This window comes from Bactrocera tryoni, chromosome 1 (genome assembly GCF_016617805.1).
Source record: "Bactrocera tryoni isolate S06 chromosome 1, CSIRO_BtryS06_freeze2, whole genome shotgun sequence".
Classification (NCBI taxonomy): Eukaryota; Metazoa; Arthropoda; class Insecta; order Diptera; family Tephritidae; genus Bactrocera; species Bactrocera tryoni.
This window is the reverse complement of record NC_052499.1, coordinates 817,409-832,368: the sequence shown is the minus strand read 5'-3', so window position 1 is coordinate 832,368 and position 14,960 is coordinate 817,409. Positions and strand designations below refer to the sequence as shown.

General features: G+C 32.8%; 1 protein-coding gene across 3 annotated transcripts in view; it reads right to left on the bottom strand.

Moving 5' to 3' along the window:
• LOC120773696 (organic cation transporter protein) overlaps nt 1–13,816 on the bottom strand; it is a 29,946-nt gene extending 16,130 nt beyond the window's left edge. Inside the window, exon 1 of one of the 3 annotated variants that reach the window (XM_040102732.1) lies at nt 13,170–13,816. The gene's annotated coding sequence lies outside the window, so the exon portion shown is untranslated. Of the gene's footprint in view, nt 1–4,577; nt 4,680–5,551; nt 5,571–13,169 lie in introns of those variants that run through there. The other 2 variants (XM_040102758.1, XM_040102741.1) reach the window with 2 other exon arrangements.
• Between the last annotated feature and the right edge of the window lie 1,144 nt (nt 13,817–14,960).

Below are 14,960 nucleotides of genomic sequence, written 5' to 3'. Positions count from 1 at the left end.
TCGTATAATCTCATTTACAAATGTATAGCTGCCTCGATGTTGCTCAATGTTGATTTGAAGTCAAGTTCAACGGGCTACTTTTTCTTTCCGCAAAGACTTCCAATCTAATTGCCAGACGTCCAGACTCTGATTTATCTTAGTAATGATTATACATTAGAGAAGAACATTATTTCAGACGGCATTGTAATTTAAAAATATTATGAATTATGTTTATGATGGAAAACTCCTAAAAAGGATTTCTATTCAAAAATACATCACAAGTATATAAGTGGTTTGATTTCTACTTATCTTCTTTAAATGAGATTTTGAACAATAGAATTCAATCCTATAAAAATATATTGGTTTCTATAGAAAACTAATTATAGGGCTCTAAGCTTTTGAAACCTCAACAAGTATGTATGTATATTACCTTTTCCTAACTTCGACTACATTTTAGAGCAAAACACTTTCGAACTACGCGATGATTTTAATATAATTAACAAAATTCACGACATAAACTCGCTCGTACGCTGAACCGAAATTAAATAATATTTTATACATACATACATATGAGCATACTGCTTTTGTGTCAGTTTCGTTGCTATTTATTCGCACAGGGAATATAATCGGCTATACATAAGGCGAATAAGCTCTACTTTTAAATCAACGACACGATAGTAAACCAAATAAGTTATTCAGACATGTTCATAGGTACATATTCACCTACATATGTACACATAAATATGTATGTATATTTCCTCCATAAATGACGGGCACTTCACAGAATTTCATAAATTTACTCGCGCGAATTCGATTACAATGTAAGAATATGTGCACAAACATATAATACCTACACATACATATCATGGTAGAAAAAAGTCGGTGAATCGAAAACAACATACAAACTGTATGTATGTATGGTAATATTCTGTTCCGCAGCGTGTTATTTGGTGTCATTGACAACAGCCTCGATAAGTACTTCAGACGCTCTGACACCACGATTGCTATGATACTGAGTTCCGCAACTATTGTTTGTATAGATATACATACATGTATGTATGTGCAGATGAGTATTTATTTTCAATATTTTTTCTATACATACATACATATGTTCCCATTGACATAGCAACAAGTAAAATATTCTTAATTATAGAGCTCATTGTTGGGCAAGAAACAATTCTTGAGATTTTTGCAGAGCTGTCGCCATATTTCCTTTCCCTAAAGAGGCAATAATATATGCAAGTATGAGGTTGGACTAAATTTGACAGAAGTTTTTTTGGCCAAATATCTATAAAATATCAGAAACTCGAAACAGGGACCTTCTCAATTCTTTAATTACAAAAATTAGAGATCCAAAAATGTAATGCCCCGAATAATGCGAAGTCTTTATATGTATGTATATAGAACATACATTCATACGTAAATACTCTTTCTCTTGTGTCACTGAATCATTGCAAATGGATCGCTATGGAAAAATGAATAAAATCGAAACAAATAATTGAGGAAAGAAACTGAATGATCACAAAAACAAACAAACATGTAGTTCATTAACTTTTATTGCAATAAACAATAACAAATATGGAATATTCCATTATTGAGTGGAATCGCCAGAAATACGAGAACTACTGTCATCCAAGCAAAAAAATAAAAATAAAAAATTAAATGATTTAAATATGTACTATATACGTAGCAGTACTCAAAAGATCTTTCAATCAGGAGTATAAACATAATTTTCTAAATTTTTGCTAAAGTAAAGTTATTCTAAAGTAATGCGAGTGTCGATTGAGGAAATAAAAGATGTTTTGAAGAATGCATGGTATACGGTTTCTTTTTTTACGAAAAGCTGCTTATGGACGTACAATAGTATTAGAAATAAAAAATAGCTTTTTTATAATTTCAAAAATTACTTATACCAGAGGATTTTTCAAAATTCAAATTATATTCGGAGATATGGCTTTGGTTTTGCTGTCCCGAGATCCAAACTAGTTCGGCTTTACGCAGAGCTTTAAACACGTTTTTCTCGAAACTGTCTTTATCAAAACGATACCCACGATTTCTCAGTTCCTACTGAACCGATTAACCTGAAAATTTCAGACAGTCTTCTTTATAGGAAATTTAATTTTTTCAGGCAGTCGCCAAATCGTGAAAAAAATTCCAAATTTTCCGTAGGACCAGACATTGCGATATTATTTTCTAATTTTTACAGACCACTAACCCCCCTTCATTAGCTGCTAATTTATAAAATTTATAACAATTGTAATTTGTTGATTGTTTCCTGCTTTCTGGTAATGTCAATAAATAACCTATAAAAAATGGATTTTAAAAATATTAACTTCTTTTTTTTAAGACTCTTCAAAAACTATCTGAAACTCGTGTCTTTAGAATATAATACCCCCTTAAGCCTTTTGAAACCATTTTTTTAACGAATATGCTTGTTCAAATCTACAAGCAAAATCGTTATACATAGTTTCACACTCACATCGGTTTAGCATATATGTATGTATATAAAATTTTACTACATTTTCTCACAGTGTACCCCTATTGGCGTTTGCCAAAGCGCATCAGCTATAGGCTGGTGCAATTCAGTTCGAACAGGATATGCAGATAAGAAAGAGTGACTCTTACATGCTCATAGCACATTACTAACAACCCATTACATGATTTAACAAAATGAACATTCACCACAACTTGCTTTTGCTCGAGATAGACGGAGAGTACAAGTAGCAGCGTCAGTCTCCAGCACAGGTTGCACTCATGAAAAACGTGAACACAACGTGACCATGGCAAAGCCGAGTATAACAACCACTGTTAAGTGCTGAACACAATGCTCGCGACAGACCGCAAACGATATCTGTCAAATATTAAAATACACACGTTCTTATGGACACTGTTATTTTAACAGCTGCACGACTGCAGGCCGACAGTTGTCGTTCTCGCTAACTTCAATATATTCTTATATTTGCCAACGACAGTAAGACGACAGTAGAGTTGACAGTAGAATGGAAGATAGAGAGATGAGGTAGAGTGGTGATGCCACTAATATGTAAAATGTAAAATTATTCACAGCTCTAACAAACTTGACGTTATTTTACAAATAAAAGCATAAAATAGCTCTCTTATATCATTTGTAATAACAATTGATAATTTAAAACAAAAATATTTACCAATTTACTTATTTTTTGCATGAAAAATTTCACTCTGAACAAAATATTAAAATTTCATTGAAGTGAAAGGTATTAGTATGGCCACAACGAAATTGTGTACATGCAAAATGGACAGCTGTGTTGTCTTGTGTACATGCCAGCCATTGTTATGTTGCTGCCTTCTTACGACTGTTCATGCGCCGTTTTCAGTTCACTGTCGTGCTGCCATGTCGTGTCGCGAGCATTGTGTTCAGCACTTTACTCATAAGTATGTACAACGAAAAGCGATCATAAAAGCAGAGTTTGCTTAAAACTAAAGCTGTGTACATATAAATACATAGATTTTTACATATGTATATACATAGATTTGTATGTATAGTTTGGAAAAGGAGTTTATATAGAATTTTATTGTTTGAATTTTCAGACAAATAAGTTTTAATCTTAGATGTAGTAAAACGTTACGAAACTGTAGAAAAGGTAAGAATTTCATTGATATGTTTAATGCAAACGATAAGAAGCTTGTTACTTGTCTGAACTTCGGCTATTTTTCCAAACGATTTCTAATTTGATGAAGCAAACGTGTCACTTTAAATAATGAAAAGTATATCACAACGTAGAAAATGGTTGTCTGTGGCTCTTCGGAAGAATAATAAACATTGAATGAACCTAAATTGGAAAAATTAAGCAAGTTTTGTTTATGAAGAAAGGCTTAACCGTGAACTATTACTAGTGATTATCTCACTAATGCTGAAGCAGATATGAACCAGTGAATTTTCACTCACCTAATTGCTATCAGAGTATTTATTTGCTGCGATAATAATAAGTAACTTTTATGGGATGTTTACTTTTATTTACGATATGCTAACTAAACATGCACATCGACAAATATATTTTAAGTTTTTATAGAGAGAACCAAATGTAAATACATGTTAAAATACCTAATTATCTGTCATAATTCAAATTAAACAATCGTTAAGTAACCAGTAACTCTAAAAAAAATTCACAACTAAAATTTTGTAAAAACTCTATCGCAAAGTTGAAGAATATTAGATCAAAAACTGTGTCGCTATTCTGGTAGAGTCTGATAAAATAACAGAGAGGGTGAAAACAGTGAGAATGAAAACTTTTTTATAAGCAAAATATATTTCGTTAACGAGCTGGCAAGAGTTTGTAATCCTGGGTCGGAATCATACGATGATATAATTGGCTCCACTACTTCTAACTAGGCCTAATTATGAAGTGCGTAGTCAGCGTTCTACTTTTAAGCGTATTTATCCACCTTTCTGAAAACACTTGCTTGAAACACAATATTTGCAAATTATATTATTTGAATATATACATACATACATATATTTAAACAATTGTGGGAATGTCTGTCACTTAATGCGGCACTTTGGTGCTTAAAATTCACTTTTGTTTACAATATTTGAATACCATATACCATATGCACTTTACCACAACGTTCTCTGCACTTTAGTGCCCACAAGAAATGATGATTTTTTACACTCATGGGCAGCGCGTGGCAGGATTGTCGCTCTTTGTCACAATTTATTACATTCACGCTTAATGTACACGTTCGACTAAGTGACCAATGCAATAGCTGCAAGGCAAGACAACGGTAACGGTGTTGGCACGGGTTCAACGGCCAAATAAATACCACCAAAAAATATATACATACATATGTATACATATGTATACATACATATACATAGGAAACTCAAAAATAGCAGGGAGAGCGAAATGAATACCAACGATTTTTGCATTTTATTTTCCCCAGCAAGATCAGGCCAAGGTACCAGCACTGCTCATTATTTTAGAGCCGTTTTCTTAATGTCCTTAAGTTCTGTTAACTTAATCAAGACTGCTTCTCTCGGTAAAAAAAAAAACTTTTTTATGTTTAGATATGTGAACCAAGGCAAAATTGGTTTCGAAGAGTTAACAGTAAAACAAAAAACGCTTCAACTCGGTTAATTTTTGTAGGAACGGAATTGCTTTCGATGCCTTTTAGAAATTTTTAACATCAAAATTTTTTTTCTAAAAAAAGTTCTCTACAAGCAATAGCAAATCTTCTCACAGAACAGCTAATGGTGTTCGGAGTCATCTTAAAACACACTTCACAAATAGAAATGAGGTGCAGAATCTAACAGAATCTAACAGAATCTATCTCGTTCATATCGCCAATTATAACAAAGTCTCAAGTCTGTAACAACAACAAAACAGCATAATGTTTATACTTACACATGTATACACATACATATATGCGAAGACGTAAAAATGGAAATGAAAGAGGAATACCGTTTTCTGTTGAATTATAAGCAGTATTAAGTGATAAGTGATATCGTCACTTCATATTTTCACTGTTTGTTTGTTATAAACTTGTCTACACATTTTTAGATATTTTACGCATTAACAAAATCTACGCATTTTACCGTTTCGCTTTGCAAATCCCGTAAATAAAAAAAGACCTTTGTTGAAAACAATATCACCCCTCCAAACATCTTTTATTAAGTCGTAGATAATTCTTTCTTTATTGTCATACAAAGAAAATTGGCGCAAGGCACACAACGCAAAGGAAATCACCTACAAATGCATACTTCTCAAAAACGCATACAAGCGTCCCTAAATGCAGCAGCACAAGAACAATTTTACATCAATATTACACCCCTTTTTTCTCAAGCACTCATCATCATCGCTACTCTTTGTGCACAGCTGATTCTGAGTACAATAAAGAAAAAAAAAGGTATAAGTCCAGAAATAGAAATGGACATATGTATGTACATATGTACATCCATTGTTTAAGCGCGTACATGGGAGCAAGAAATGGAAGAATAACAAGTAAGGAAGAGCTAAGTTCGGGTGTTACCAAACTAAGGGAAGTGCTGCCCTGATTTCGTCCATTTTTGGCAATAGGATGCATTGTTATTAGAAAGAGGTTCTTTCTGAAGTTCATTAAGATTTCTTACATAATGTCAACCGGAAGTGCGAAATTATTTATTTTAGGTATATGCAGGCTGAGGGATTGTACCCATATTTATCAAAGGCTCATGCTGTCATGAGAAAAATATTCTCTCCGCATTTCAATATTAGACCTCACAGATTGATCGATATGTTTGGTAACAAACTCAGCCATAAGCACTGGGTTTCACATATTCGGTGCCTCCGATTTCAAACATTTTTGAGCATTAGTTGAAATACATTAAGGGTACTATTTGTGAAAAGTTTTATTCTAATAACTTCTTGATATTTGATTTTGGTTATATGAGAAGTAGGCGTGGTTGTCACCTAAAAGAGGGCGATCAAAATTTACAACCAAATACGTATGTATGTAAAGCACTTACCTACCTATCTTTGCTGTGAAATTTAATGCGTTTGATCCATTTATTTAATGAGTTATCGCATTTTTTTGTAATTTGCGACAAAACCGTTATTTGAGGAGTGGGCGTGGTACTTATCTGATATTTTTCACTTTCACGGTGTATGAAACAATGCCGAAAAAGCTTCTTCTCAGCATGTTTTAGTGGTTTAACGGTTTGAAATATATGTACGGATTCTTCTCATCTTCCTGACATAGTTCGATATCTATCTCAATTAGTTCTAGGTTATACAAACAACGATTAGGTTAGGTGAACAAAACTATCATACTCTATGATAGCAACATGTTGCTAGAGTATACAAATATGGTAAATAAAGGAATTCTCTATTGTTATCAGCGTAATTGTTCATCGGCCGGAGGATTTAATTTTACTACATAAACTTAATAAAGTTTCCGTTCACAATATTTTCTCAGCAGACGAATTAATTGTGTAGAAAATGGTCCAATGTTATACAAAGCGTATACATATGTATATACATGCGTATATTTACGATATAAACATTAGGGTGGATAAAAATATACAAACAATGGAATTCAAAGAAATGTAATAAGACATAAAGGTACTCATTGTATATACGCTTATGTATGTAGACATTTACGTTATTACAGCTAACGTATTCTTTCCAAAACTTCGTTCTTCAAACTTTGGGGTGGATACTCCATGACGCAATAAGTGTTTCCAGATTCGAGCTAACAAAAGACAACGACCTTCAGAAATGGATTACCTACCGGCGATAAAAAAGCAAATCTGCCAACAGCTAAATTTAAATATCCGCGGAGTGCAGCCCCTTGGACCTGTGTCAATTTTCTACATGCATACATACATATGTAGCTAGGTATACTTATTCAGATTCAATTTTACAGCCGCACATTTAAATATATTGTATAAATCAATTGTATACGAAACGTGTATAAATGTAGCAACTAGGGATGGTAAACTCGATTCTGATTCTACTCGAGAATCGAGTTTTCTCGTAAATTAATCGGTTTTTCGGAATTGATCTTCAGTAGTCGAAGTCAATTAAGAATCGATTCTTAACATTCGACTTTACTATTAATTAAGTGACTAGTTTCAAATTATACATACTACATACGAGCACAAGAAAACTCGCGATTCTTAATTCTTGACGAGAAATTTATTAAAATGGCGCCTAGCGCTGTATGGATTTATGTGGAAAGCAATTAAAATATAATAATAGTACGTCTAGCTTAATCAAATATTTTAAATTTATTTAAAAACTTATTTTATTAAACTTGTTTAAACAACTTGAATTATTTAAAAAAAATTTATATGAAATGTAATGTTCTTGGTACATTATTTATAGACAAAAAAAATATAATTGTTTTTAACTATTTTTGTGTTTTATTTAATCGATTTGAGTTATTCATTCAATTTATGCCTTGTGATTTAATAAATAAATGTTTGTCCTTTTAATTTAAAATCGAAAGAATCGATTAATGCGCACGATTAATCGGCCCTTAGAATCGAAAAATTTAAAAAAAATAATCGGAGTCGAGAATCGATTCTGTAAACAATCTTTCCATCCCTAGTAGCAACCAGCCCCTTTACTGCAATTTCTCTGTAGAAACAGGGAGGTTATAAATTCCCGCAAGGAAATCAATTAGATAAGAAGTGAAACGCCAATGATTTGTAAGTCCTCCAATGCTTTACTTACAAAGGTATTGAAGAGAACAGAGCATGTGGATACTTCTTTAGAAAACAAAGGATATACTATCCGACTTAAATAAGTTGTTTGTTCGATTCTAGAAGATTAAAAGAGTATCGGTTAACTGATTCAAGTATTACTTAAAAAAGTAAAACGATAAACTTAATAAAATACGTTCTTTGGAATGAGTATGAAGTTCGGTAACAAAATGGCAATGCGTTGTCCTAAAGACAATCGAAACATTGTTGGGACACATCTACTTATAGTATATACTTACATATGTAAAGTACATGCATACCAACTACTATTTTGGGGCACAACCTTGCACTTTTCTCTCGAGAAGTGCTCTTTTCGCAAATTCCGACTAGCACGTTTCTCAGTTTTTGCCAGAATAAATTATGTTAAGTTTAGTCGATTTATTTTTCTCACTACGAGCCAAAAATAAATTTTCTTTTTTCTAGTTACGTTTAAATAATTGGCAAACCAATTGACAGATTTTCAAGTGCGCATGCACGTACAATTAAGTGTTTATGCTGAAAAGTTTATGGTTTAAGATCTTAGGTAATAAGTCCATTTAACTTCCTTGAAAAATTGCCGATTGCCCAAGTTTATTTACGAAATAGTGCAGTTAACTTTTTAGTTGAATAAAAAGAAGGCGACTTACTAGTGTTTCTATAGTAACGTAATATACGTACTATTGCACGCATGGTTATGGATTAACAAATATTCAAAATTCATTCATCAATCATAGAGCCATTAAATTAAATAAGGCTACGGATGTAGAGTATAATATTATTAATGGAAAATGAATTTGAAACGCTTAGAATAATACGTATATATATATATCTATCAATTATGTTGGATTCGGTGAGTCTTTCGGACAATGAGTTCAAGTAAATTACTTTCATTCATTTCTATGATGAAATTTTGAGCAATTTCTGACAAAAGTATTGCGCACACAATTCAATTAAAATCTATTAAAATCTTGAAAGGAGAATTGTGAAAATATTCATGCCACATAAAACTAATAGCGGTAGTAAAGAAATAAAAATCAACCATATGGTACACACAAAAAGCACCGTTTTGTTACTAGTCCTTTAATTGTTAATTAATAAATATTAGGGGCATTGATTTCTAAAAGCTTTTCGTAAATTAACACCTTAAATTGAAATTAGAACAATTTAGAAGTAAGTGTTTAGATGGTAAGCTCGAAATTTGGAGTGGTTTGATTGGCATTGACTTGTACAGTGTGAAATACAAATAACTCATTTAATTTATTTTTCCCTTGAGCAACGGCTGGCGAAAGGTAACAAATAAAATCGAATTATGGCTTAGGAAAGATTTAGTTTAGCAACGCAACCGCAAAGTGGGCGAAGAATATTCATTCAAAATATCTACATATCTGTACGTAAGGTTGCTTCCCGAAAATTCCTGTTTTCATTCCAAGAGAATCGATTTCGCCTATAAAATAATCAAATTTCCAATTTTCATTTTTTCAATTTTGAATTGTTTTTCATACATATGTATATATGTATATATTACATATCTAAATATGTACATATGATTCTGGTAAACAACTATCCACACACATACACAAATTATTGGTTTATACATAACGTATACGCTAGCGCACACACACTCGGGTCTGTATTTGCCCGAAATCAACACTTTCGCTTGATTGGTTCACCTAGCCAATAAACAACGTACAAATAAACTTAACATAAATTATGTAAAAATAGGAATAAATTAATAATTGTTAATGTCAACATTATTTAGACAATTTGGCACACACTTTAAAGTGAAGTTTTTGAAGTTGACTTATGGCTGCTTCTGTGCATATGTGTATGTTTCATAATATTATTTTAGGCCAAACAGCTTCGATTTCTGGTTCAAATATACATATATTTATTTAATTTTACATTTCACACAACACTGTTAATTTGCTTTAATTTGGCTGTTACAATCCGGTCCATATAGAAACATCGATTCTATTAGTCATACAATTTTAGGTTTCTCCGAATTTCATACATAAATTAAAAGAAAAAAATTAAAAAAAAATTAAAATTTAGAGCTTAGTACATTTCTGTTCATTTTATATTGTTGTAAATTGATTTTGTAAACAAGAAAAAAACTTAAAAACTTAACTAATATACACTTCACAGGTGCATTTTCCAGTATGTATGCAAGCTATATGCTATAGTAATCCGATCTGAACAATTTCTTCGGAGATTACATAGTTGCCATAGAAAATAATCTATACCAAATTTCGTGAATACATTTTGTCAAATGTGAAAGTTTTCCATACAAGAACTGATCGTTCAGTTTGTATGGCAGCTATATGTTATAGTGATCCGATATCGGCAGTTCCGACAAATGAGCAGCTTCTTGAAGAGAAAATGACGTTTACAAAATTTCAAAACGATATCTTAAAAACTGAGGGACTAGTTCGTATATATACAGACAGACGGACAGACAGACAGAGGAAGACCTCCATTGCGTTGGAGAGATCAGGTGTGGAAGGACATGGCTGCACTTGGTACCTCGAATTGGCACCAAATAGAGAAAAGAAGAAATGACTGGGTCGCTGTTGTTAATTCGGTTATAACCGCGTAAGCGTTGTCTACGCTAGTAAAGAAACATAAGGTTTTTTAGTTATATGGGCTCTAATGCAAGTTTTCACACGATTTTATCCATTTTACTTATACAAATGCACCGTTATTAGAAAAACATGCTCTCTCTCAATTTTATCAAGAAGAACCGGAAGTTCAAAAATCTTTCTCTTAGGTATATAGGGCTAAGGGAATTATTGATCCGATTCAATACCTTCAAAATTTCTATAATATACATATCTCACAGATTGACAGATATTTTCGATATCTGAGGGCTCGAATAGTTTTGATCCGATTTGAAAATTGTTTGGTCCTAAAGTGGCTCACTTCAAAGCCTTTTCACAGCTGATTGGGTTGATGAGTAGAACTGCTGTTGTTATTCTACGTATGAATGTAGAATGTCTGTATGGGTATGTTGTCATGGCTTTATTACAAACCTACATACATCCCTTTTTAATTTAAATACGTAAAATTTGTTCATTTCAACGTATATCATGTAAAAATAGACACAAGGACACAATTTGCGTCAAGTACATGTACGAGTATAATGCACGCACACAAGAAAGCTGCATAATTCATTGCAACAAAAATAAAAAAGACAGTACAACAGCCACTAGCATATATTCTTTTTTGCATAGAGTATGGAAAAAAGCTGCTCTAACTGCAACTGTTAAGGGATATGAAGTCGCTAACCTAACAGTTCTATGATTTACATGGAATTCTTCAGATTGTCCCCTTGAGCTGGTGTAGCTCTTTTCCCTATCGGATACAAAAAGTTTGGTTTAAAATGAGAAATTTTTTTCGAATTTTTGCATTTTATTACCATTTTTTATTCGAAAAGAAACCTAATTAGGAATCAGCGGAGCATTGGCAAAACAGCTTAGCGAATTTACAATAGATAATAAGGACAGCTGAAGTTTCAAACAGCATGCACAGGTCAATGTTCTACTTTGTATATCGGGGATCGTTCCACAATGTCTTTCAATATCTACATATTTGTTCATTCGAAAAAACTAACCAATCAACTTTACTTACATATGATAACTCTGTTTATGATACGCTAGCGACACAATTGTCGCAGAATTTCGGAGTCGCATATTCTACATTATTATACATATCTAATATTATTGCATTCATCTCTCAATCGTTTTTAACTGACAAAGAAAAATTACATGCTTTTTAAATATTGTTGTGTTAAAGTTTTATTACTAATGCGTATAACTTACATAAATATAAAGTGCAATACTCTTTTGGAGCCAACAGTTAATGTCCTGAGGACGCTCTGGCATTTCTACACAGCTGTTAAGGCTGAATGTTGACTGTGTGCAAATAAATGGCAACAGTGTGGGGAGCGTGTGTGTGTCCATAAACTGAAGGTTGGCGCCAAGCAATTGTAAGAAATGAGGACAAAAGACGAATCGCAGCTTAAATTCTTGATTAAATTATAAGCATAAGCTGATTACGAAAAAGACACGTACGATAGATACAAGGTCCGTGTAGCGATTAATTCTTTTCCTTGGTGGATGATTGGAATTTCTATATAGTAATATAGGAGTCGCTACCATATCTACATATACATGACTAGTTGCTAAGGGCTTGACTCAATTGCCGAATAAATTTCTAAACATGCTGAGTCTAAATAAATAACACTGCCAACAGAATCAACCATCGCTAATCATTCCAAACCTGATCAATCCATTATATTCCAGCTGTGGGTTAATATTAAAATGATTTTCAAAAATTCGAAAATTCTAAAATATCAAACTAGAACCAGAACCAGAACTGCTAAGCAAAAGATCAAATGCACTATAAAGTCTGAGGGGGGGAAATGTACACAAGTGCGTATACGCAACCAATATGTGTGTGCCCTGCAGGTGCGCCAAAGCGAAAAATACTAAATAAAGTTAATCAAACCTTAAATGCGCAAAAAAAAAACAAATCTAGGGAGGTAAACACAGCGACAATAAAAAAGCAATTGATAGCCTGAGAAATTAGTTCAGAATGAAAAAAATTTGTCGCAACTTCAGTACAAAGCAGTAACAATTATTGACAAAATAAAACTTGCTTAACAACAACTATTCCGCGGACGAATTTCGTGATTGTATATCATGCGCTAGCATTTCCTCCCATGTTAAAAATCAATACAGCACAATATATATACATACATTCATATATGTATGTATCTTCGAATGTAATTCAGAAATACAATAATTTCTGTAGATCGTACTATATGACAAAGAGGCACGGATTCCAATTTTTTTAAGCAAACAAGCCGTCACTTCCAAAATGTGCTTGAACACAGCCTTTACTTATGCCTCCCTAATATGTATAAGAGTATGTGCGGAACGGCATATCTCATGTTGCACGTGTAACCGAGCCGGCATTCGCACTCACTTACATTTATTTTCTCTGCTTTTCCTTATCCTGAGTGTTGGCGCCCTTCGTTGATGTGCCGTCTCGTGTCTTTATTGTTGCTGTTTTTATACATATATTTTTTTTGCTCTCGCAGTTGCTTACTATAGCCTGCGTAAATTCAACCTTGCATTGGTGTAATATTTTCGCACAGCATGACTTATTTAATTACACTGTGAAATCATGGGTATAATAAATGACATACATACAAATGTATACTTATACGAATGCATTTGTGTGCAGCATGTCGGACAATGAATTGCACTTTTTGGACTTAAGTTTCACATGTTCATATACATACATATTTACAAATCTCACTAGTGCACAGTTCGTCCTTTTGTTTAACTAAAGTCTGCGTTTGTTTGCATTAACAGTTTTATTAGTTGCTATGATAATTCATTTGAAACGCGCACTTTTTAAATTTATCTGAACAATTTTTTGAGGATGTTTACGGGTTTTACGACGTTAATTGCTAAAATTCGATATACTTATGTACATACATTCCGAATTGCCCTATAAACATTTACATTGTTAAATTTTTGCGTATAAAAATTATATTTTCACGTGTTGTTCGGTGTTCCGTGTTTACGCCAGAATGCCCAAAACTAAACTGATGCGTTGCCATTGTAAACTTCCGTGAATTCGGAAAAGCAATGTCGTCAACAGTTTCTAAACTGTTTCGAGTGCCAACTTCAGACCTGCCGACAGACGGCAATGCAATTCGTTATTTTGTTTTTGTTGAGTATTCTTAATTTGGTGTTTGCTTTCAAGACATTTTTTGTTTTGAATTTTCTGTGTGCAGAGCGTCTGCGTGCGTCAGGATAAATGACCCCATAGGAAATTAGAAAGTACATTACTGTATTTGTACTATCTCCTTAAATATGTATGTATGTATGTACATATATGTATATCGAAGCGTTTTTCATTTATTTCGGAAACATTTAGGAATACTATAAATGTATGGTGATTAGAATTATGCCGTTATGTATGTACATACATTTATTCGTCCTCACCCATTTATAAGCTGAATGAATTCTTAAAAACAGAATAATTTGTGTACAAATGAACAGCCAGTTGAACGTTTTTAACCCCAAAGAATTGACAACAAATAATTATAGAAAAGCGTGTGGTCAAGAAGCAACGCCATCAAAATACGACAAACCAAAAATGTCGACCATATGAATGCACAAAATACTGAGAGTGTAACGCGGCGAGCTCTCAATATTGGCGACACCACTACAGAGCATATAATACATATATCACAACCTAACGGGGCATCTCGACAGGATAAAATCTATGTCCTGCGAACTGTCAAATCTATTGCTATTGCCATTGCCAAATCTGTATGTGGGCATTTGTTATCATAAGATAATCATTTGCGCAAAGGCGTAGGGTAGGTAGGTTCGAGCTGATGTAGCGCATGCTTTGAGCTCTTGAAAAATTTATTTTATCATTTGCGAAAGTAGCATTTGGGTAGGTAGCTGATGTAGCCCATGTTTTGAGCCCTTGAACTGTTTAAATCTTTTATGTGGAAAATAAAAAAAGGATAAAGATCCTTTTGTTTACAAATGTATGTCAGGGAAAAATGAAATAATAACAAAGGATAAAGATCCTTTTTTTTACAAATGCATATTTCTGGGAAAAATAAGATAATAAGAAAAAGATCCTTTTTTTACAAACGTATTTCTGGGAAAAATAAGAATTCATATTTTTGGACTACTATGTCATAATTTTGGCATACATTTTATATACCAATCAAAACAATAAATTTAAAATG